The 23,085-nt window shown below is 36.6% G+C and overlaps 1 protein-coding gene and 1 pseudogene across 6 annotated transcripts in view; both read left to right on the top strand.

Moving 5' to 3' along the window:
* ATF6 (activating transcription factor 6) overlaps positions 1–23,085 on the top strand; it is a 214,878-nt gene that overhangs the window by 100,566 nt on the left and 91,227 nt on the right. The window lies entirely within an intron of this gene.
* LOC100154887 lies at positions 16,887–23,038 on the top strand (annotated as a pseudogene).

The raw sequence follows: 23,085 nt of genomic DNA, 5'->3' as shown, positions 1-23,085 counted from the left end.
GAGAGGTGTGAGGCGATATCTCATTTTGATCTGCATTTCTCTAATAATTAACACCGAGCATCTTTTTATATACCTCTTAGCTGTCTTATGTCTGCTTTCTAAAAATGTCTATTCTGGTCTTCTGCCCATTTTGATTGGATTATTTGGGTTTTTTGATATTGAGGTGTATGAGCTATTTGTATATTTTGGATATTAATTCCCTGTCGGTCACATTGTTCACAAATATTTTCTCCCATTTGGTAGGTTGTCTTTTCATTTTGTCAGTGGTTTCCTTTGCTGTGCAAAAGTTTTTAAGTTTAATTAGGTCTTATTTGTTTATTTTTGCTTTTATTTCTTTTGCCTTAAGAAACTGAACAAAGAAAATATTGCTATGATTAAATGGCAAAGAGTGTTTCATCTATGTTTTCTTCTAGGATTTTTATGGTTTCCATTCTTACATTTAAGTCTTTAAACCATTTAGATATTAGTCATGTATATAGTATGAGGGAATGTTCTAGTCTCATTGTTTTACACGTGGCTGTCCAGTTTTGTCAGCACCACTTGTTGAAGAGACTGTCTTTTCTCTTGTATATTCTTGCCTCCTTTGTCATAGATTAAATGACCATAGGTGTGTGGGTTTATTTCTGGGCTCTGTTCTGTTCCACTAATCTGAGAGTCGGTTTTTGTGCCAGAATCATGCTGTTTGATTACTACAGCTTCAGTAACTTCCTTACTGAAGTTTGGGAGGGTTTTTTTGTTTGTATGTTTTTGTTTTTGTTTGTCTTTTTAGGGCTGTATCTGTGGCATATGGAAGTTCTCAGGCTAGGGGTCCAATCAAAGCTGCAGCTGCCGGCCTACACCATAGCCACAGCAATGCCAGATCCAAGCTGTGTTGCAACCTGCACATTCTGGTAGTGTGTAACCTGCACAGCTCACACCAGTGCTGGATCCTTAACCCACTGAACAAGGCCAGGGATCGAACATGCATCCTCATGGATTCTAGTCAGATTCGTTTCCACTGAACTATGACAGGAACTCCAAGTTTGGGAGGGTTGTATCTCCAGCTTTGTTCTTTTTTTCTCAAGATTGCTATGTCATTTCAGGACCTTTTGTGACTCTATATCAATTTTAGGATTATTTATCCTGGTTCTGTGAAAGATGTCCTGGGTATTTTGATAAGAGATTGCATTAAAACTGTAGATTGCTTTGAGTAGTATGGTCATTTTAACAGTATTACTTTTTCCAACCACAGAACATGAGATATCTTTACATTCCTTTGTACCTTCTTCAGATTCCTTTATCAGTTTTTTTTTTTTTTAATAGTTCTCAGAGTATACAATTTTACACTTCTTTGGTTCAGTTTATTCCTAAGAATTTTATTTTTGATGTGATTTTGAATGGGGTTGTTTTCTTACTTTCTCATTTTTCAGCATTAGTTTATAGAAATGCAACAGATTTTTGTATATCTTTAATCTTGTGGTCGGCACCCTTGTTGAACTTGTTGCTTAAATAAGTTTTGGGGTGGAAACTTTAAGGTTCTTTAAATAAAGTATCATGTCACCTGCAAAGAGTGACAGTTTTATATCCTCCCTTCCGATTTGGATACCTTTTATTTCTTTCTTTTTTTTTTTTTTCCTTTTTGTATGATTGCTGTGACTAGAATTTCCAATCCTGTGTTAAATAGAAGTGGTGAGAGTGGGCATCCTTGTCTTATTCCCAGGGTTAGTGGGAAGGCTTTTAGCTTTTTACCACTAAGTATGATGTTGACTATGGGTTTGTCATAAAGGCCCTTTCTTTTTCTTTTTCTTTTTTTCTTTTCAATGGCCACACCTGCGGCACGTGGGAGTTCCCAGGATAGGGGTCAAATCTGAGTTGCAGCTGCCACCCTACACCACAGCCACAGCAATGCCAGATCGAAGCTGCCAGATCGAAGCTGCACCAACATTCATAGCATTGCTGCATCCTTAACCCACTGAGCAAGGCCAGGGATTGAACCCACATCCTCGTGGATACTAGATGGATTGTTTCTGCTGAGCCATGACGGGAACTCCAAGATAAAGTTTTTGAATTTAGAAAGGTTAACAAAAACTTAAAAAAATATTATTGCAAAACAAAACAAGGAGGTATGCTTTTTTTTTTGTTATGGTTAGGAAAATTTCAATAGTGAATTCCATCCATATAACTAAACTCTATAAAAATATGTTTCAGAACTTTCTCCATTAGTCTGATAGTAGATTGTGAAAAGTTTGTATATCTTGTGATTTATTTTTTCATATACTCAGCAAATTTTTTTTTCCAGGAACTATTTAATGAATATTATGATTATATGCCAGGAGCAGGGTTTCCACTTATAAGTAAGACAGGCACAACCTCCATGCTCTTGCAGCTTATATTTTAGTTGATGGTGCTGACCAGAAGACAAAACAAAAAAAAGAGAGCGATGAATTCATAAGACAATGGACTTAGAGGTATTAATATTGAGGCTACTTCAGGTAGGATAATCAAGAACACTTTCCTGAGAGGTGACTTCTGACTGACATTGGGAAGTGATGGCAGGAATTCAAGGCAGAGAACTTTGCAGTAAGGCAGGAGAGCTTTATTTGAGGTATTGTTAGAAAACCACTGTGGGAGAAGACTTGGTGAATTGGACTAGGGGGGCTTTGTGATGAAAATGAGGTTGGAGAGACTGGAAGGGACCATGTCACATAAGGACTGTGAGTACAGTAAGGAATTTCAGTTTTATTCTGAGGTCCAATTAAGGGATTTAAGCAACTGAATGACATGAATGATTTAGTTTGTAGGATGGCTTCAGTTGCTGTCTAGGCAATAGATTAGAAGGAGACAAGGTAGAAGCAGAGAGACCAGTTAGAAGGCATTTTCAGTAGTCCAGGCAATATGATGATGGCAATGGAGTGATGAATGGCTTCTAAATACATTTTGCAAATAGATTCAGTGGGAATTGGAAATGTTCAGATTTCTGGCTTGAGTAACTAGGTACATAGTGGTAATAACATTTACTGAGATGAGAAAGATTTGGGATAGGGCGGGATAATGTATTTGATATGAATGTTAAGAATTCTTTTTGGCAACATCTAAGTTTGAAATGTTTCTGAGATTTTCATCTAGGAAGAGAGTATAGAGGGAGAAGAGGGCCCAGGATTGAATTAGAGATTCCATTAGAGAAGGATAAGCCTGCAAAGGAAACTGCAATAGAGCAACCAACAAAGTAGGTGGAAAGTCAAGAGAGATGGTTTTGAGAGGGAGAGAGTAGTTGATTTGAATATTGCTGAAAGGTGTCGGGCAAGACAAAGGTATGTATCCACTGGATATATCAGCATGAATGTCATTGGTATCCTTGACAAGAGTCCTTAAGTGATGAGATGAAGTGAGAGTTAGATTAAGGATATATTCAGAGGTAAGGAAGTGAAAACAGCATAACTATGTAAAGAACTGACTATACAAGAGAATAGAGAAGAAGACAGTTTTTTTTTTAATCCCAAGATAATAATTAAAAAAATTTTTTTTCTGGGGAGTTCCCGTCGTGGCGCAGTGGTTAACGAATCCGACTAGGAACCATGAGGTTGCGGGTTCGGTCCCTGCCCTTGCTCAGTGGGTTGGCGATCCGGCGTTGCCGTGAGCTGTGGTGTAGGTTGCAGACACGGCTCGGATCCCGCGTTGCTGTGGCTCTGGCGTAGGCTGGTGGCTACAGCTCCGATTGGACCCCTAGCCTGGGAACCTCCATATGCCGCGGGAGCGGCCCAAGAAATAGCAACAACAACAACAAAAGACAAAAGACAAAAAAAAAAAAAATTTTTTTTTTCTTTTTTGCCCTCATGGCATGTGGAAGCCCCTGGGCCAGGGGATCGAACCTGTACCACAGCAGTAACTCAAGCTGCAGCAGTGACAGTACCAAATCCTTAACCTTCTGAGCCACAAGGGAACTCCCAACAATGAAAATTTTTAAAGGAATGAAAGTGGATAGGAAGAGAGCAGTGTTAGATAAGAAAAGTGATGAAGTCCTTGAGGAGGGACAAAAGGATGGAATTCATATCATAAGTAGAAAGACTGTCCTTTGCTAGAAGATGAGCTCTTTCTTCTCCTGTGGTAGAGTCAAGGCCAGTTTATAGGTAAGATGTGTGCTTCCAGGAAGATAAGACACCTCCGATGGCTTCTGTTTTCCCACTGAAGTACAACATCATCAGCTGCAAGTTAGGCTATTGGAGGAGGTATAGGGGATTTAAAGAGAGAGGAGCAGGTGTGAAGTAGTTGTCTTCGCTAATGGCTGGTGTGTCTGCCAGAGAAATAGTAGGATTGTCAGGCCATAGTAGGGTGCCAATTTGCATAAATTTTATAAATGAAATGTCTCCAAGAAAGTGCTAGTTGTGGGATTACAGTTGATTAATAAGACACAGCCCTTGCACTCAAGGAGTTTATAATCTAAAGAATGAAGGACAAATACTTAATTACAGTTCAGTCCTGTGCAAAGAAATCCTCCTGGAGACTTAACAGTTGAGACCTGACTGCTCTGAGGTATCTTACCTAAAACTATTACATCATAGCTTGTGGTGACAGAAATATTCTAGAAGTGTGATAGTCATAACTGTATTATTTCATCTTTATGCAGTGGCTTGTTTTCTTTCTGCAAACATCCTCCAGGCACCTCATTAACAATTTGAGATTCTCTGAGGCAAAAGGCTACCCTTCTTTCTCCCTCTTCTTTCCCCTCATGCCTTTTTTTAGTTCTGGCTATTGGAGGCTATAAAATTAGAAGAATCTGTAGATGCAGCCTAGAAATACTATTTTATTTTTATTTGGCATGTTCTTCTTATTATTTTCCGATTAGTTATATTCCCACTAGTTGTATTCTGTTGTAATCAGGAATATTTGAACATTTAACTTTTAACTTGATTTCTGCCTTATAGCCTTCAGAGGAATTAGCCTTATTACCAACTTATACTATTTGGAAGACTCTAATTCTCTCTTTTTTTTTTGATAGGCAAAAAATAGATTTATTAAGAACTCCAATTCTCTTAATATAAGAGTAAAACTTTGTGGCTGCTTTGAATTTAATTCTCTGGTATATGAAGCAAAGACTTATTCTTTAACATAGTTTGTATTTAAATTGATGGTAAAATCTTATATATCATGTAATGCCTTTTTTTAAAAGGTGAAGATTAACTTCCCCCTTGGCTTTATTGAGATATAATTGATATATAACATTGTGTAACTTTAAGTATATAAAGTAATGATTGGGTACAAGTAATATATTGTAAAATGAATACCACAATCAAGTTAGTTAACACATCCTTCACCTCATATAATTGTTTTTTTTTTCTTTGTAGTGAGAACATTTAGGATCTACTCCCTCAGTAACTTTCAAGTATATAATACATTATTGTTAACTGTAGTTACCATGCTGTATGATAGAGCTTCAGAACTTATTCATCTTATAACTGGAAATTTGTAGCTTTGACCAGCCTCTTCCAATTTCCCCATCCCCCATCCCCTGCTAACCACCATTTCACTCTATTTTTTTGAGTTACATTCTATTCTGCTTCAACATTTTTTAGGCTCTGAATATGAGTGCGATCATACAGTATTGTCTTTCTCTGACTTATTTCACTGTGTGTAATACCCTCAAGGCCCATCCTTTTTGTTGCAAATGGCGGGATTTCCTTTTTATTTTTTAATCAAAATATGCTTGATTTACAATATTGTTAGTTTCAGGTGTACAGAAAAGAGATTCAGTTATGTGTATGTGAATATATACAATATATATTTATTCTTTTCCAGATTATTTTCCATTATAGGTTCTTACAACATATTGAATATAGTTCCTTGTGCTATACAGTAGGATCTTGTTATTTATCTATTTTATATATGGTAGTGTGTATCTCTTAATCCCAAACTTCTAATTTGTCCTTTCCATCCCCATTTCCCCCTTTGGTAATCATGAGTTTGTTTTCTATGTCTATGAGCCTACTTCTGTTTTGTAAATAAGTTCATTTGTATCATTTTTTAAGATTCCACATATAAGTGATATCACATGATAGTTTGTCTTTCTCTTTCTGACTTACTTTACCTAGTATGATAATCTCTAGATCCATCCATGTTGCTACAAATGGCATTATTTCATTATTTTTTTCTGGCTGAGTAATATTCCATTGCATATATATGGAATATTATATATATATATATATATATATATATATATATATATATATATATACCACATCTTCTTTATCCTGCATCTGTTGATGGACATTTTGGTTGCTTTCATGTTTTGGCTATTGTAAATAGTGCTGCTGTGCACATTGTGATGCAGGTACTATCTTTTTGAATTAGAGTTTTTGTCTTTTCTAGATACATGCCCAGGAGTAGGATTGCTGGGTCATATGGTAGCTATGTTTTTAGTTTTTTAAGGCACCTCCATACTGTTCTTTAGGATTTCTTCTTTTTGTAGCTGAATAATATTCCACTGTGTGTGTGTGTGTGTGTGTGTGTGTGCATGTATTACATTTTCTTTATCTATTCATCTATCAGTAGACACTTAGGTTGTTTCCATGTCTTGGCTATTGCATATAATGCTTCAGTGAACACTGGGGTACAGATATCTCTTCAAAGAAGTGGTTTCATTTCTTTCAGATATATACCCAGAAGTAAGATTGCTCTATCATATGGTAGTTTTATTTTTAGTTTTTTGAGGAACTGCCATACTGTTTCCATGGTGAATTGTTTGTTTGTTTGTTTAAAAAACAGCTTTGATGATGTATAACTGACATATAAGAAACTTCACATATGTAATTGCACATTTTATAAGTTTTGACAAATATGTATATCTGTGAAATTATCACCATGGTCAAGATAATCGGTATGCCCATTGTTCCTGAAAGTTTTAAAATTCCCCTTGCCCTTCGTAATTTTCCCCCCTCATTCTCTTCCCTGTTATAGGCAACCACTGATATTTTTGATACTATAAATTAGTTTCTATTAAAAATAATTTTTATGAATAAATCATACATTATGTATTTTTTCTTCCAGCATAATTATTTTTGAGAATCATCTACATTGTCACTTTATCAATAGTGCTGTTGCTCAATTCTTTAGTATTCCATTGTAGGGATATAACAGTTTGTTTATCCGTTCACCTTCTACTTTGGCTAGTACAAATAATTGTTATCTATAGTTACTGTGGTAACTAGATCCCCAAGACTTATTAGTCTTATAACAGGAAACTTGTATTCTTTGACCATATAAGTTTACAGATAAGGCCACTATGAATATTTGTGTACAAGTCTTTGTAGGGGCATACCCTCTTATTTCTCTTGCGGAGTTACTTCAGAGTACAATGGTTGGGTTGTATGGTTAGGTATATGTTTAGCTTTTTAAGAAGCTGCCAAACTATTTTCCAAAGTGTTTGAACCATTTTACATTTTCACCAGCAGTATGTGAGAGTTCCGGTTCCTTCATATCCTTACCAAACTTGATATGGCCAGTCTTTTTAATTTTAGCCATTCTAATATGTGTGTGGTGGTATCTCAGGTTTTCATTTGCATTTCCCCAATGATGAATAACTTTAACTGTCACTTATTGTGCTCATATATCTTCTTTTTTTTTTTGTCTTTTAGGGCTGCACCCATGGCATATGGAGGTTTCCAGGCTAGGGGTCCAATCAGAGCTGCAGCTGCTGGTCTACACCACAACCACAGCAATTCAGAATCCAAGCCACGTCTGCAGCCTACACCATAGCTCATGGCAATGCCAGATCCTTAACCCACTGAGCAAGGCCAGAGATCGAACCCGTGTCCTCATGTGTGCTAGTCAGATTCGTTTCTGCTGAGCCACGACGGGAACTCCTATATACCTTCTTTGGTAAAGTGTCTCTTCAAATCTTTTACCCATTTTTAATTGAGTTGTAATCATTTTCTAATAACTGAACTGAGAGTTTATAAATATTCTAGATAGTAATCCTTCATCAGATACATGATTTGGATATATTTTCTTTTTTATCTTTTCTTTTTGTTTTTTAGGGCCTTTCCCATGGCACATGGAGGTTGCCAGGCTAGGGGTCCAATCAGAGCTACGGCTGCTGGTCCTTGCCACAGCCACAGCAACGCAGGATCTGAGCCAAGTCTGCAGCCTACACCACAGCTCACGGCAACGCCGGATCCTTAACCCACTGAGCAAGGCCAGAGATTGAACCCGCAACCTCATGGTTCCTAGTTGGATTCGTTTCTGCTGTACTACAACGGGATCTCCAGATATATTTTCTTTCAGTCTATCACTTGTCTTTCAATTCCTTATCAGTGTTTTTAAAAGAGCAGAAATCTTAATTTCAATGAAGTCCAATCTATCATCTTTTTCTTTTATGGATCGTGTTTTTATTGTCTTAAGAAATTTTTTCCTAACCTAGAGTCACAAAGATTTTCTCAAGTTTTCTTCTAACAGTTTTACAGTTTTAGGTTTTACATGTATGTCTATGATTTGTTTTAAGTTAGTGTTGTATATGGTAGAGGGATGGATCAAAGATCATTTTTTTTTGCATATGGATATCTAGTATTATGTCATATTCAATAGTGTTCTCATCCTGTAGCTTTTTTTCTTCTACATTTATTCAGATGTAATTGACATATAGCACTGTATAAGGTGTACAGCATAATGATTTGACTTAAACACATCATGAAATTATTATCATGTTTGTTGAATATCCATTATGTTATATAGACAGAAAATTTTAAAGTAGAAAAAACATTTTTCCTTGTGTCCAATAGCTTTTAATGTAAGAATTAAAGCAAAGCCAAGCTTAAAAGGGTGTATTAGGCTGTCAGTTTTCTTTGCGTTATCCTTAAAAATTTCTTGATAGCTTGTTGTACATTTTGCTGGAACTCCTTAAAACAGTATCCTATGATTGAAGTTCTTTAGCTTCAAATTTCCTATCTATACTTAACCAATGAAATGTTTATATTCTCTTTGGAAACATAACATATGCTGTTAGATAACTATAGCAAAAGTATAATGGGTAGCAGAATATATTGCCAAACCAAGATTCTGGAGACCAGATAAAATAAAAACATACCATGTGCCTATATAGCTTATAGTGCAAAGAAATACACAGAAAAGTAAGTGAAAGAGAAACTAAAAATAAATTTCTTAAAAGAAATATTACTTTTTGTCTAATCTACTAGTGTTCTCCTTTTGTGTGTATGTGTGTGTGTGAAAGGAAGCTATAGCATTAGATCCTAGAATTTTTTAAGTATATACATACACACACACACAAATATACATATATAATGTGTGTATGAATGTTTATGTGTAGGAGTGTGTATACACATAAACATATACATATTTTAGGCATTGGCTTAAAGAATAGAAAAATAACAGAGGTATAGATAGTTTATCCTGTAGCATTTTGCAGCTTATTCAGAAATGGGAAGAAAGTTTTTCCATTCAGCTATGAGTCATTACTTTTTAGTTTAGTGGAGAAAAAAACTTTGGGGGAGGGGCGAAATGGCATTTAAAAATTTTTTATTTTATTTTACTAGGATATAGTTGATTTACAGTGTTTTGTCAATTTCTACGGTACAACGTAGTGATCCAGCCATACATATATATACACACTTTTTCTCATATTATCTTCCATCATGTTTTATCCCAAGAGATCAGATATAGTTCCCTGTGCTGTACAGTAGGACCTCATTGCTTAGCCATTCTAAATGTAATAGTTTGCATCTACCAATCCCAAACTCTCCATCCATTCCCACTTCCTTCCGCTGCCTTGGCATCCACAAGTCTGTTCTCCATGTCTGTATGTCTGTTTCTATTCTGTGGATAGATTCATTTATGCCATATTTGGGATTTCACATATAAGTGATATCATATGCTACTTGGCTTTTTCTTCCTGACTTCATTTAATATGAGAATCTCTAGTTGCATCTGTATTGCTGCAAATAATTGTTTTTTTCTTTTTTATGGCTGAGTAGTATTTCATTGTGTGTATGTACCATACATTCTTAATCCATCCATTGATGGATATTTAGGTTGTTTCCATGTTTTGGCTATTGTAACTAGTGCTATGAACGTATAGGTGCATGCATCTTTTTGAATTGTAGTTTTGTCCAGATATGTGCCCAGGAGTGGGATGGCTAGATCATTTGGCAGCTCTATATTTAGTTTTCTGAGAAAATTCCATTCCGTTTTCCATAGTGGTTGTACCAATTCACATTCCCACCAACAGTGTAGGAGAGTTCCTTTTTCTCCACATCCTCTCCAGCATTTGTTGTTTGTAGACTTATTAATGATAGCCATTCTGACTGGTGTGAGGTGGTACCTCGTTGTAGTTTTGATTTGCATTTCTCTAAAAATTAGTGATGTTGAGTATTTTTTCATGTGCATGCTGGCCGTCTGTGTCTTCTTTGGAGAAATGTCTATTCAAGTCTTCTGCCCACTTTTCGATTGGGTTGTTTTCATTGTTGTTGTTGAGTTGTCTGAATTGTTTGTGTATTTTGGTGTTTGCAACTATTTTCTCTCATTCTGTAGGTTGCCTTTTCTTTCTTTTTTCTTTTTCTTTTTTTTTTTTTTGGTTTCCTTTGCTGTGCAAAAGCTTATAAGTTTGATTAGGTCCTATTTATTTATTTTTGTTTTTATTTCTATTGTTTTGTGAGACTGACCTGAGAAAACATTTGTCTGTTCAATGTCAGAGAATGTTTTGCCTATGTTCTCTTCTAGGAGTTACAGTGTCTTGTCCTATGTTTAAGTCTTCAAGGCATTTTGAGTTTATTTTTGTGCATAGTGTGAAGGGGTCTGTGTTCTAGTTTCATTAATTTACTTGCAGCTGTCCAGTTTTCCCAGTGCCACTTGCTGAAGAGACTTTTTCCCATTTTATATTCTTGCCTCCTTTGTCAAAGATAATTGACTATAGCTGTCTGCGTTTACTTCTCTGTTCTGTATTCTGTTCCATTGGCCTGTATGTATGTCTGTTTTTGTACCAGTACTACACTGTCTTGATTACTGTAGCTTTGTAATATTGTCTGAAGTCTGGGAGAGTTATGCCTCCTGCTTTGTTATAAAGATTCATTTTAATGCCATTATCATCTATCAACAGACAGGAAATTAGCACATTTGGAAATAGTATGAAATTGGCAAGATTTTACAGCAGCATCTTTTACATTACTATCCATTACCTAGTTAGGTTTTTTTTTTTTTTTTTTTTTTAAAGGGTGCGGGTGCCGGCGTGTGAAAGTTCCCTGCCAGGGGTCAAATTGGATCTATAGCTGCTGGCCTATGCCACAGCCATTGCAGTGCCAGATCTGAGCTGTGTCTGCAGCTTATACCATAACTTGCAGCAATGCCAGGTCCTTAACCCACTGGGCCAGATTCTTAACCCACTGAACAGGGCCAGGGATCAAGCTCTCATTCTCGTGAATACTAGGCGGGTTTGTCAGTACTGAGCCGCAATGGGAGCTCCCTATCTAATTAGATTTTTGAAGGCTTTATTTAGATAATTTAAACCTACCTTTGTCCCATTTAGGAGTAAAGAGAATCATAAATTTGAAAGAAGGAGATCTTCAAAAAAAAAAGAATCTCTCTCAGTAATCTATAACCTCTTACAGTAGCCTTAGCCTTTAAAAAAGTGATTTTAGAGTGATTTCTTAAATTAAATCTGTTTCAGTTTTCACTTCATGTGATGTCTATAGAAACTAGATACATACAGAGAACTAAGTAACAGAAGACACTGGGTTTTCTGCTGGTTTCAGGGTTTCTTCAAATTGACTAAAATACATTCATTTTGATGGTTTTAGTGCCATCAGCTGATAACTGAAAAGAATCTTATAGTCTTTAATTTGACCTTTCCATATATGACTGATATGTTATACATATGATAAGTCATCTAAAAGGTATAATAAACATTTTCATTTGTAGCATAAAGCCAGTCTTGTTTTCCTGTAAGTATTACTAACATACACAGAATCATATATACATTTTAAAACAATTACATCAGCATAGATTTAGTGTTATTAACAGATGTTATTGCACAAAGTTCCAATTCTGTTGCTCATTTTTAGATGAAGTCTGTTATCTGACATTTTTATGTGTAATGGAAGTTCATAGGTTATTAAATAGATCAAAAATTAATGATGAAGTAATTTGAACTCAGATTATGAAACAGTTCAAGTCTGTTCTGGTGAAGCAATTTTATTTAAGATTGTGGCTTTGGGATCAGCTTTTTAGCTGTAAAGTTTATCTTGTTTTTTAGTAAAATATTTAAGTATATATAATACTTTGCCATGCAAAAAGAGGTGATCAACCTAATTTCTGTGCATGCATGATTGCTGGGTTTTTTGAAAATTTATCCCCCTAGGATTATTTTATTTGTGTTTAGCTTAGGTCAAGGAGAATATAGTATCTCCTTAAGCAAAACACTTAATAGAACCAAAACAAGTCCAGACTCAATTGTTTTTATTTGTACTGTTTTGATTTTACTGAAATTTGGTGTAGTTGACCTGAGTTGAAAATAGGAACCTAAGGAGGCATATTTTCCGTCTGTCAAAAAGTGAATCTTAATTTCATTTTGAAGCAAAAGCTCATGTTTTAAGAAGCTGAGTGGCAGTGATAAATACCAAAATCCAAATTTTTTTAAACAAGTAGTGCTCCTTTTGTTGTTCTTTAAGAGAAAACATAAATATGAGATATCTTCATAACATAAAATGTTTTTTCCTTCAGACTTTAAATAATTGATTTTATTAATCAAAAAACTTGGAGTTCCCATTGTGGCTCAGTGGGTTAAGGAATCTGACATAGTGTCCATTAGGATTTGGGTTCAATCCCTGGCCTTGCTCAGTGAGTTAAGGATCTGCCACAAGCTGTGGTGTAGGTTACAGATTCAGCTGAAATCCCACATTGCTGTGGCTGTGTTGTAGGCCGGCAGCAGCAGCTCTGATTTGACCCCTAGCTGGGGAACGTCCATATTCTGCAGGTGTGGCTGTAAAAAGAAGAAAAACAACTTTACTCATCCTAAGTTGTGACTGTCTGTTTTAATAATTGCTTTATTTTTATCATTAAAAAAGTTTTTCCAAATGCAGTTATCCTCAAAGAATTATTTAATCAAGATATTTAAACAATTTTACTGCCATTCATGCAACAAAATATTTATTAGCCATTATGTTCCAGGCTGTTCTCACTGCAAAGAATCCGATAGACAAAATAAATCGTGTTTGCTTTTATATTCTAGAGACATGCACAACAGCTATACAAGTAAATACGTAATAGAATTCCAGTTTGTGATAAGAGCTGAGAAGGAAAGTCAAAGTGAGAGGAAAGAGTAATTATAAATTAACTTAGAGAAAATACATTTTTTTCAGATTGAAGCATGTAAATTCTTTGGGCTTTTTTATTTTTTATTTATTTATTTTTTGCTATTTCTTTGGGCATTCTTTGGGCTTTTTTATTTTTTATTTATTTATTTTTTGCTATTTCTTTGGGCCGCTTCTGTGGCATATGGAGGTTCCCAGGCTAGGGGTCAAATCAGAGCTGTAGCAGCCGGCCTATGCCAGAGCCACAGCAACGCGGGCGATCCGAGCCGCATCTGCAACCTACACCACAGCTCACGGCAACGCCGGATCGTTAACCCACTGAGCAAGGGCAGGGACCGAACCCGCAACCTCTTGGTTCCTAGTCGGGTTTGTTAACCACTGCGCCACGATGGGAACTCCTGAATTTTTTTTTTTATTGTGGCCTTTTTAAAAAAAATTGTTTTTGACCGTTTTTGCTGGTGAAAATTTATTTAGATAAATTAGAAACTCGTTGTGCATATTTTGTCTACTAATCAAAAAATTTATTCCTAGCTAGTGAATTTAGCATTTTATAAATGGAAGTGTCTAGGAGGAATAAAATCTTCAGTTAACCACTACTTTACTTTTAGCAGTAAAGTCTGCAGCTCATGAAATTTTAATTCTGGAGTGGGTTCAGCTTGCACCAGCCCCTGGGGAGCCTGTTGATACAGCCCTGAGTTACAGATTATTATTCAGCTATAGAAGTTTTATGCTTAGGCATTTTCTTACATCTTCTTCTCTCAGTCGGTGAAATCTTGTATTTTTGCCAAATAAAACAAATCTCATACTAATAAGAAGCTATAAATAAACAGTAGGAGCATGAGTCAGAGCTAGCACCACCCTTATTCCTTGCATGTGTACCTCTCTAGTACTTCCCAGTATGTTCATTTTGCACAAACATGTAGTAATGGGTAACTACTGTTCTACAGACCAACCCAAAGTTATTTAAGTGAGGGCTTTTTTTAAGAATTAAGCAATACTGTGACTGGTAGAATTCTGGCATATTACCAGAGTGAAATCTGCATGCTGTTGATGGGAGAAAAAGAGAAATATATTTCTGACTTTTTCTGTAAATCCCTGATGAGTTCAGCACAGAAGATTGCTGTTGGATTGATTTTTTCATGAGGTACCATAGCGTAGTTCAGCAATTTTGCAGGGGGAAAAGAGAAAGATCAGTTGCTTGAGAGTCCCATCTCTTCTGCAAGTCAGGTCCTGTCTAATAAATTTTATCCTATTTCCTTCCTTAATTTATTTACTTATTCAGTAAATATTTACAGAACATTTACTGTTACCAGGCACTCTGCTACCATAGAGCATATAAAAATGAAAATCTAAAATCCTTGTCCTCCAGGAATTTATTATAGTGGGGAAAAGTGACTTGTAAATTCAAAATTACAGCACTGTGATAGGAACTATAAAAGAGATACATGCAGAATACTTTGAGATTATAAATAAAACTACTACTATTTATGAAGAATTTACTGTCCTAAATGTTCTTTATAAGTCATTTCATTTAATCCTTTCAACAGCTTTATGAGATGGATATTATACTATTTAACTTGTGCCAGGAGCACTGACTTCATCTAGGAAGGGAGAAGGTGGTATCAGGAAAGGGTTTTTTCAGAACACAGTTCATGAGTTGATTATAGCAGGATAAATGAGTAGGGTAGAGAGTAGTAGGATGATGCATTGTGGCATTTTACACAGAGAAAAGGGTGAATAGTAAAAGCCCAGGATGTGTGAGAGAACTGTTGTTGGAATATAGAGTAGGTTCTGGGAAATAAAAGCTGGCAGGATCTGGATCCTAAAGGGATCTGATGGCTATGCTTAAGAATCTTGGTCCTTACACTTTAGAAGATAGAAATATGATCAGACATGCATTTCAGGGAGATAACTTCGGAATTGTTTGCACATGGCATTAGAAGAGGGTTTTTACTTTTAAAGGAAGTAATGTCTTTTTTTTTTTTTAACGAAGATTCTGTGTAGCTTTTTTTTTTTTTTTTTTTTTAATTTTATTGGGGTATAGTTGACTGACCATGCTGTATTAGTTTCAGGTGTACAGCAAAGTGAATATATATATATATGTGTGTGTGTGTATATATATATCCATTTTTAATATAGTTTTATATATATATATATATATCTCCATTCTTTTTTCCCATATAGGTTACTACAGAGCATTGAGTAGACCTCCCTGTGCTATACAGTAGGTCCTTGTTAGATATCTGTTTTATATATATAGTAGTGTGTATATGTTAATCACATCCCCTACTTTATTCCCCGCCCCCATGGTTTCCCCTTTGGTAACTGTAAGTTTGAATTTGAAATCTGTGTGTTTGTTTCTGTTTTTAGAGGAAATAAAATATATTTAAAATATAAGAAGCTATAATGTCTTTTAAAGGAAGAAATTCTCCACCTGCATTGATTTATGTTTATTAAGTACATATAAACATAAAATTCCAAACATCTATTTTTAGTTTACAACTACAAAACCAAAATACTATAATTATATAATATAAATGTAAATATTATATAATAAAATGTAAATTAAATAGAAATTATAAAGATAAAATTCAAATTGACATGAATTTATGTAGTAGATCATGCTTTTATGAAAGTCTACTGACAAGTGAAGGTGAAACTGATTCTCATGGTGCAAGTCCTTCCAATTTTTAATTAAACATTTCCATATTATTGAGTACTCTGTGATTAATTGTCCTTCTAGTTTTCTCTCTTTTAACTTCTAAGTAAACCTTAGTTCTATCTAATTAACTGTTTGGGAGAAGGGAAAAAAGGAAAATCATCCCCATAGGCTCCTTTCGCATCAGTCCCCAAGGCAGATTTACTTGATGCTATCATAATCATAAAAATGTAATTGTTGGCCCCCAGATTGCATGGCAGTTGTGACCCAGAATTTGTTTATATCAATTAATTTTTCATCAAAATGAAGACACACAAATAATTACAGGAACCAATAGACTCTGACTTGAGAAATACTGAACTAGAAGATTCATTGTTCATCTAGTACATTATTCATACAAGGATTTTGTAAACAAGGAAGCTGTCAGTGACTTGGGTGGAGAGTCATTGGCCAAAAGCATCTTAAAAAGTCAAGAATCTAGGACCCAGAGATCAGTGGATTTTTGTTAAAATCAATGATCTTAAGGACCTGTAAGAGTAGACATCATTGTTTCCAAACTATCCCAATTATGTAATTTGTAAGATAAAATAATATGAACTTGATGAAGACATGACTATTGCCTGAAGGAGTTCTCTTCAGATTTCTAGCACTTTTCAGCCAAGGTAGCCAGTAAAAACTTTGTGCTTTCTTCATCTATGCGCTCTGCAATATGTCCTCTAAATATTTAGGATCTCAGAAATTAAAGCCAGTGTTTTTATTTTTTGTCTTTTTTGGGCTGTACCCACAGCATATGGAGGTTCCCAGGCTAGGGGTCGGATCAGGAGCATAGCCACTGGCCAATGCCACAGCCACAGCAACTCAGGATCCAAGTCAGGTCTGCAACCTACACCACAGCTCATGGCAACACCAGATCCTTTAACCCACTGAGCAAGGCCAGGGATTGAACTTGTGTCCTCATGGGTGCTAGTCATATTCATTTCTGCTGAGCCACTATGGGAACTACCAGTGTTTTTATTTTATTTTTTTCAAGTCAGTGTTTTTAAATACTTTTATATTCAACTGTATTTACAATTGTAAATTGTAATTGTAGTACAATTAGTCATCACTATTAAATAATAAGATAGTGAACAAGAAAATTTTATCTTGGTTGGTTTGTCCAGATACAGATCTGCTCTATTTCAAAGAGTAAAAGGGAGATTTTAGAATGTTGATATAGAGCCTCTCCCTCAATAATACCTAACATTTATTGAGCAGTTACCATGTTGGAGTCCCTATATTAAACTCTTCGCATGTATTAACTAACTTAATCCTGAAAACAGCTTTTATAGCTAAATATTATAATGCTCATTTTATAGATGAAAAAAAATGAAGCACAGAAAAGTTAGATAATTTAGCCAGGTCACATGGGTACTAAGTAGCAAAGCTAGGATTTGAACATGATTAACTTCATAACTACCCACAATGCTTTGTTGCCACTCCTTTTTAAAGGCATGCACATGTTAGATGTGGAGACTGACTCTGGAGATGTTGAAGTGGCAATTAGAACTGACAAAAGGGTACTTTATGAGTGCCTCTACATTGTTTAGTTCGGTACCCTTACTTGGCAGCAGTCTAGAAGGAGGAGGAATGAAGAAGATGTGATTAATTTGTCAGCCAAAGAAACTGCTCACTTATGGGTATTCATAGGAGGTAAATGAAATCATTTGGTCTGGATAACATAAGATCCATTGCAACCCAGAGATGATGAATTTTATAAATATAAGGGAATAAATGTTACCATTTACTGGAGTCTTAAGATTATCTAGATCTGGCCCCATTGATTATATTTCTTCCAACTTTTATAGACAGAGAAATCAGTGGGGGAAAAAATTTATTTTGAAGGATTAAATTCCAATCTATATCTCAAGGTTACAGGTATCTCCAATAATTGACATAATAGCAGTCGCTTAGAATAGTTCTATAAATGAAACTTAATACATAGGACTGCGGGGCACAGTTTCAGAGTTGTAAAGTATTTAAAGGATAAGTCAATCCATAAATCTGAGTGGTATTCCTAAAAGAAAAGTGAGCTTTCTGTTATTGGCATCGGTTCATGATGAACCCTGCTGGTCTGTGGAGAAAGGAGAAACTGATCTAAACAAGACAATACTCTACACAGCTGTTCATGGCTCTCCTCCATCTGCTAGCACTCAGTGTTCATTTCATGGGTCAAATCAAGGCATGCAAGTGCATTGAATAATTTTTAAAAACCAACCGTGATTGCTGATGGTTGATGGGGGAAGAAAAAACAGGAGCTATTACCTTCCTACCAACTACTCTCATTAATAAGGACAGGAAACATTACAAATAAATAAAATTTTTACATCACACCATAAAAAAGAGAAGCTGAATGCCCCAAAGGATTTTATATTTTATCATTAGACAACTAAAGATATAATTTCATATAAACGGCTACATTAATCACTGTCATAATGTAAGTAGAACGAAACTTTTCTACTTCTTTAAAAGAGCAACTAGAAATGTTTTCTCTTTGAAAACAGTAACCATTTGTTAAACTATATATTGAGGATGTTTTTAATGTAAAAGGGAATTTCCGTACTGGCTCCATCATAATTTTTTACAGCCAAAGTTATGAAGAAAATCAAGATATGGGAAATTGTGGTCATGTTTCAGGACTTGCTTTTTCTTTTCTGTTTGATACTACTATCTAAATTCCTATAATTTGGATGTAAATGTGTGTATGTAAAAATGTATATATTTCTAATTCACCTCTTAGAAGAATATAAATTGAAATTCTTTAAGCCAAGAACAATGACATTAAATTAGTATTAAATTTTTCTTTTTCTCATCTCTCTACATCTAAAATTATCACCACTTACTATTAATTTTACTTCCTAAGATATTCTTGATGCTTCTCTTCAACCCCATCGCCACTTTAAACGAGGCATACTTTCTCATTTGGATTATGGCACAGTCTCTCTTCTTCAAATCCACCTCCACAATCTGTGTCTGTTTTTTTGCTTCCTGAACGTCCTTCACTGGCTTTTATTAAATTCAAGTTCCTCAAGCATGGCACCAAGGCCCTGCCTCCATGTGCTTGTCCTTGCTTATCATTTCCTGCTACTTTCCTTCTATCTTAAGATCCAACTTACCAGTAGTTCCCCAGTACCTTCCTCACATACATATATACCCTTACCACCCCTCCACTCGCACCTTTGAACATATAATTCCTGTCATCACATCCTTCTTTGTCACATTTTTGTGAGACTTGAATTGATCTGAACACAGAAACCATCTTTAAAGTTTTCCTGACTGGGACCGAATGTAGTTGATTTGAATACAACTTCATTGCTAGTTTATTAGTATAGGTATCTTAATATCTTACATGTGTAGTCGAAGCTGTGCTGCGTTCCCCAGATCCCTCCTCAGAACTAAAGTTTTTATTTCTCACCTGCAAGGAGTCCTGCTGCCAAAGAGCCCTCTTCAGGAACTGCCTTGACTCCACCTCAGGACAACTCTGAAGGGCATTTCTCAATTCTCCATGGGGTCAGTTGAGGCCTTGAGATTTTATCAAAGTCCAGCTTCTTCCTATTTGTCTCTACCTTTCTACAGGTTCTTATCTTAAGAACATACCTCTGGAGTTCCCATTGTCTCAGCAGAGGCTTGGGTCACTGCTGTGGCATGGATTCAGTCCCTGGCCCAGGAACTTCCACATGCCGTGAGCATTGCCGAAACATACAAACAAAACCCCTCAAAAACATACCCTTAATAAAGTTTCTATAAGCAACTGCTTTGCTTGCTGGAGCACTCAACCTGTAACAACATGTTTGTCTTATTGAGGCTTTCCTTTTAGTTCTAGATTTTGTGAAGCTATAGCTAGCTAAAAATCTTACTAAGTCAAGAACGTTTCATCTCCAGGTCTATCCATATTGCTGCAAATGGAAATATTTCTCCACATGCTTTAGCATTCGCATTCTCTATACACACGTACAATTTTTCTGAACCATCTGAGAATAGGTTAAATATATCATGTCACTTTGTCCTATAATACTGTAGTGTGTACTTCCTAAAAATAAGAATATTAACCTCTGTAACCGTACATTTATCAAATTCAGGAAATTTGACTTTGTTACGTTAATCCAAGGTCCAGATTCAATTGTTAATTATTTTCAAAAAGATGAGTTTTAAGATGAGTCATATAACTTAGCGTGTAATTTAAATTAAACGTTGTATGAAATAAGCCATAGACGATCTCAGAAGTTTACTAACTTGATTAAAATACAGTAGTGAAGTGAATTAACCCCTGGCTTTCTAAGGGAAAAGCATGGATAGGTCCAGGTTGCCTATAAATGTGTGACCAAAGCTTTCCAGATGTGAGCCTTCCTCTGGAGGGCCCATTTCCTGAAGTGCCTTTCAAAAGAGATTGTATTCTGGATGCAGAGATTGTAGATTTTCTTGAATTCAGATGTAAAGTACACAGATTTGTCATTGCCTGGTGTTCACAGCTTAACTGGCTTCCCACTCTCCTGGCTGGTAGGTAGGGGTAGGACTGCTTGTATATCTGGACCAGGCTGGGGACCCCCTGACACGTGGTCTGTGCTCTAGCGGCCTGGCATCTGGAGCCTGTGCTGGTCTCAGGAAGGCGGGCTGCCTGCCAGGGTGTGGTCGGGAGGGCGTGGTCAGCTAGCTGCTCCTGCTTCTGCTGCGCGTGGGTCGCCCGGACCCCCAGACGTCATTTCACCCTGAGGACCTGGTCTGTTGGGAGTTGGCGGTGGCGGCGGAAGCTCAAAGCCAGCCTGCCGAGGAAGGAGAAACTCTGGCTGTGTCTGCCCCAGTACCTGACGCCCCTGGAAGTCATGGCTTCCTCGCTGAAGCTAGAGCAGGACGTGCAGGGGAAAGTAGATTCATTTCGGGCCCGCATCGCTCAGGAGGCCGAGGATCTGGTGTCCACCTTCTTCCCTCAGAAGCTGTCGGAGCTGGATAGTCAGGTTCAGGAGCTCCGCCTGCAAGACCTGTCCAGGATCCGTTCGGTGCCAGCACCAGAAACCACCGTCTCCCCAGACACTGTGGGGGATGGGCCCAACCGGAGTCCACAGCCTCTGCAGACGCAGCCCTCCATCAGAGTACCAGCACTGCCAGGCGGCGAGGGCCAGCTCCTGCGAAGCAACCAGCATCTGGTGGAGCTGATTGAGCGGGTAAAACCTGAGATCGAGCTGCTGAGAGAGAAATGCAACACTGTACGGATGTGGGTGCAGCTGCTCATTCCAAAGGTGGAGGACGGCAACAACTTCGGAGTGTCTATCCAAGAAGACACCGTGGACCAGCTGTGGACAGTAGAGAGCACAGCAGCCTCGTATCTACGCCGCTTCTCCACCTACTACAACACCCGGGCCAAGTTGGTATCCAAGATAGTGAAATACCCCCAGGTGGAAGATTATCGTCGCACTGTAGCTGAGGTCGATGAGAACGAGTACCTGAGTGTGCGCCAGATCCTACTGCATGTACGGAACCAGTATGCCACCTTGCATGATGTAATTCTCAAAAACATCGAGAAGATCAAGACCCCTCGGAGCACCAACACTGACAACCTATACTGAGGACCTTTCTTCACCCCACTTTTCTTCAGGAGTTGGCCCAGCTGTTCAGGCAGCTAGAAGGCTGGTTATTAATAACTACAGGTGTGCGTTCCTCTTTAGTGTGGGTTTCATACAGCTCATCCTCATACTGAATACTCTTATGGTGTAATTTTTATTTGATTTTTCTTTCTGGGAGAGAATGGGAACAAACCACCTGGTAGAAGGTGGTAAGGTTGGCCAAGGAGAAAGGACTGCCATTTGAAAAAGCAGCTTTGTAGATGAATGTTGGCCAATTTATGGAATTGGTGGCACTGAATGATTTCAAAGGCTACTAAAAACCCCTAATGTTTAAAAGAAAATTAAATGAAGCTTTTCCTAAGGCTCTGCTCTACGTTACTTTGTTCAAACCTCCGCAATGCTCCTTTTACACCATCATTTGTCTTTTTGCAAGAAAAGGAGTTTAAAGGGAAGTGTTAAGGTTATAACACTTAAGGTTGTAAGCTTCTAATTTAGCAGATCAAAATAAAACCTGGTTTTAACTTTTTTTTTTTTTTTTGGTGGCTTAAGTGTGCTGATCTGAACTTTAATTTTCAGATGTATAGTTTCCCTCTTCCTTAGCTAGACTCATACCCTTGATATTTTTCAACTCTGATGTATAAGAAAAATGAGCATAAGAAAAATGAGCATGTAAAGAGTAATAGATCTTAATTGTTCTAAAGAAATGGACATTTGTATCTCCCTTATAAATCTGTGAAAACGGCTTTCTTGAACAACATTCTACCATCTCAGCATCTTCTACTTTCTTTTTATACACAATTTAGAATATATTCTATGTATCCATTTATCTCTTAAGTCCTTCAAGCTTTATATCACATTTTCTTTTCTCAACTGATTTTTTTCTCCCTTAACCTTTTGCCTCAAGGTATGTATTATAGGCTCTCATAAGTTTTCCTCTCACACTATGTGGGTCATTTTTTGAATCTAAAGACTCTAAAAGGTGACTGGGTTTTTTCCTCCTGCCTGCTTGAAAGGAAATCATTGTTGTCTTCTCAGCAGTGATCTGTATACTGTTGGTATATTTTAAGCACAACATTTCCAGGTTTCATATGCAGGTAAGATAAAGCATTGTACCTTGAGTCACCTTCTGCATCAGAGAGAATTTCTTGTGATGTCACATGATGAATCCTTTTTCCATAATGGTTTTTGTTCAGAATTTTATCTTTTCTGATAATGTAGATACTTAAGCCAGCTGAAGTATATTTATTGAAAACATTAATTACTATAAGTATTTATATTAGTATTAACATTTACTTAACATTCTATTAGTATTATTTGAGCATCTTCGTCACCCAAAAACAGCACCTGTGGAAGTTGTAGAATACATACTTGCAAAAAGTATAAGTGGGAGTTATTTTTGATATTTTTTTCTTCTTCTTTTTTTTTTTTTTGGTCTTTTTAGGACTCCACCCACGCCTGTGGCATATGGAGGGTCCCACTCCAGGGGTCTAATTGGAACTGCAGCTGCTGGCCTACACCACAGCCACAGCAACACCAGATCTGA

The sequence above is a fragment of the Sus scrofa genome, chromosome 4, assembly GCF_000003025.6.
Source record: "Sus scrofa isolate TJ Tabasco breed Duroc chromosome 4, Sscrofa11.1, whole genome shotgun sequence".
NCBI lineage: Eukaryota > Metazoa > Chordata > Mammalia > Artiodactyla > Suidae > Sus > Sus scrofa.
Note: the sequence above shows the minus strand (reverse complement) of the source record. Positions and strands in the feature narration are given on the sequence as shown.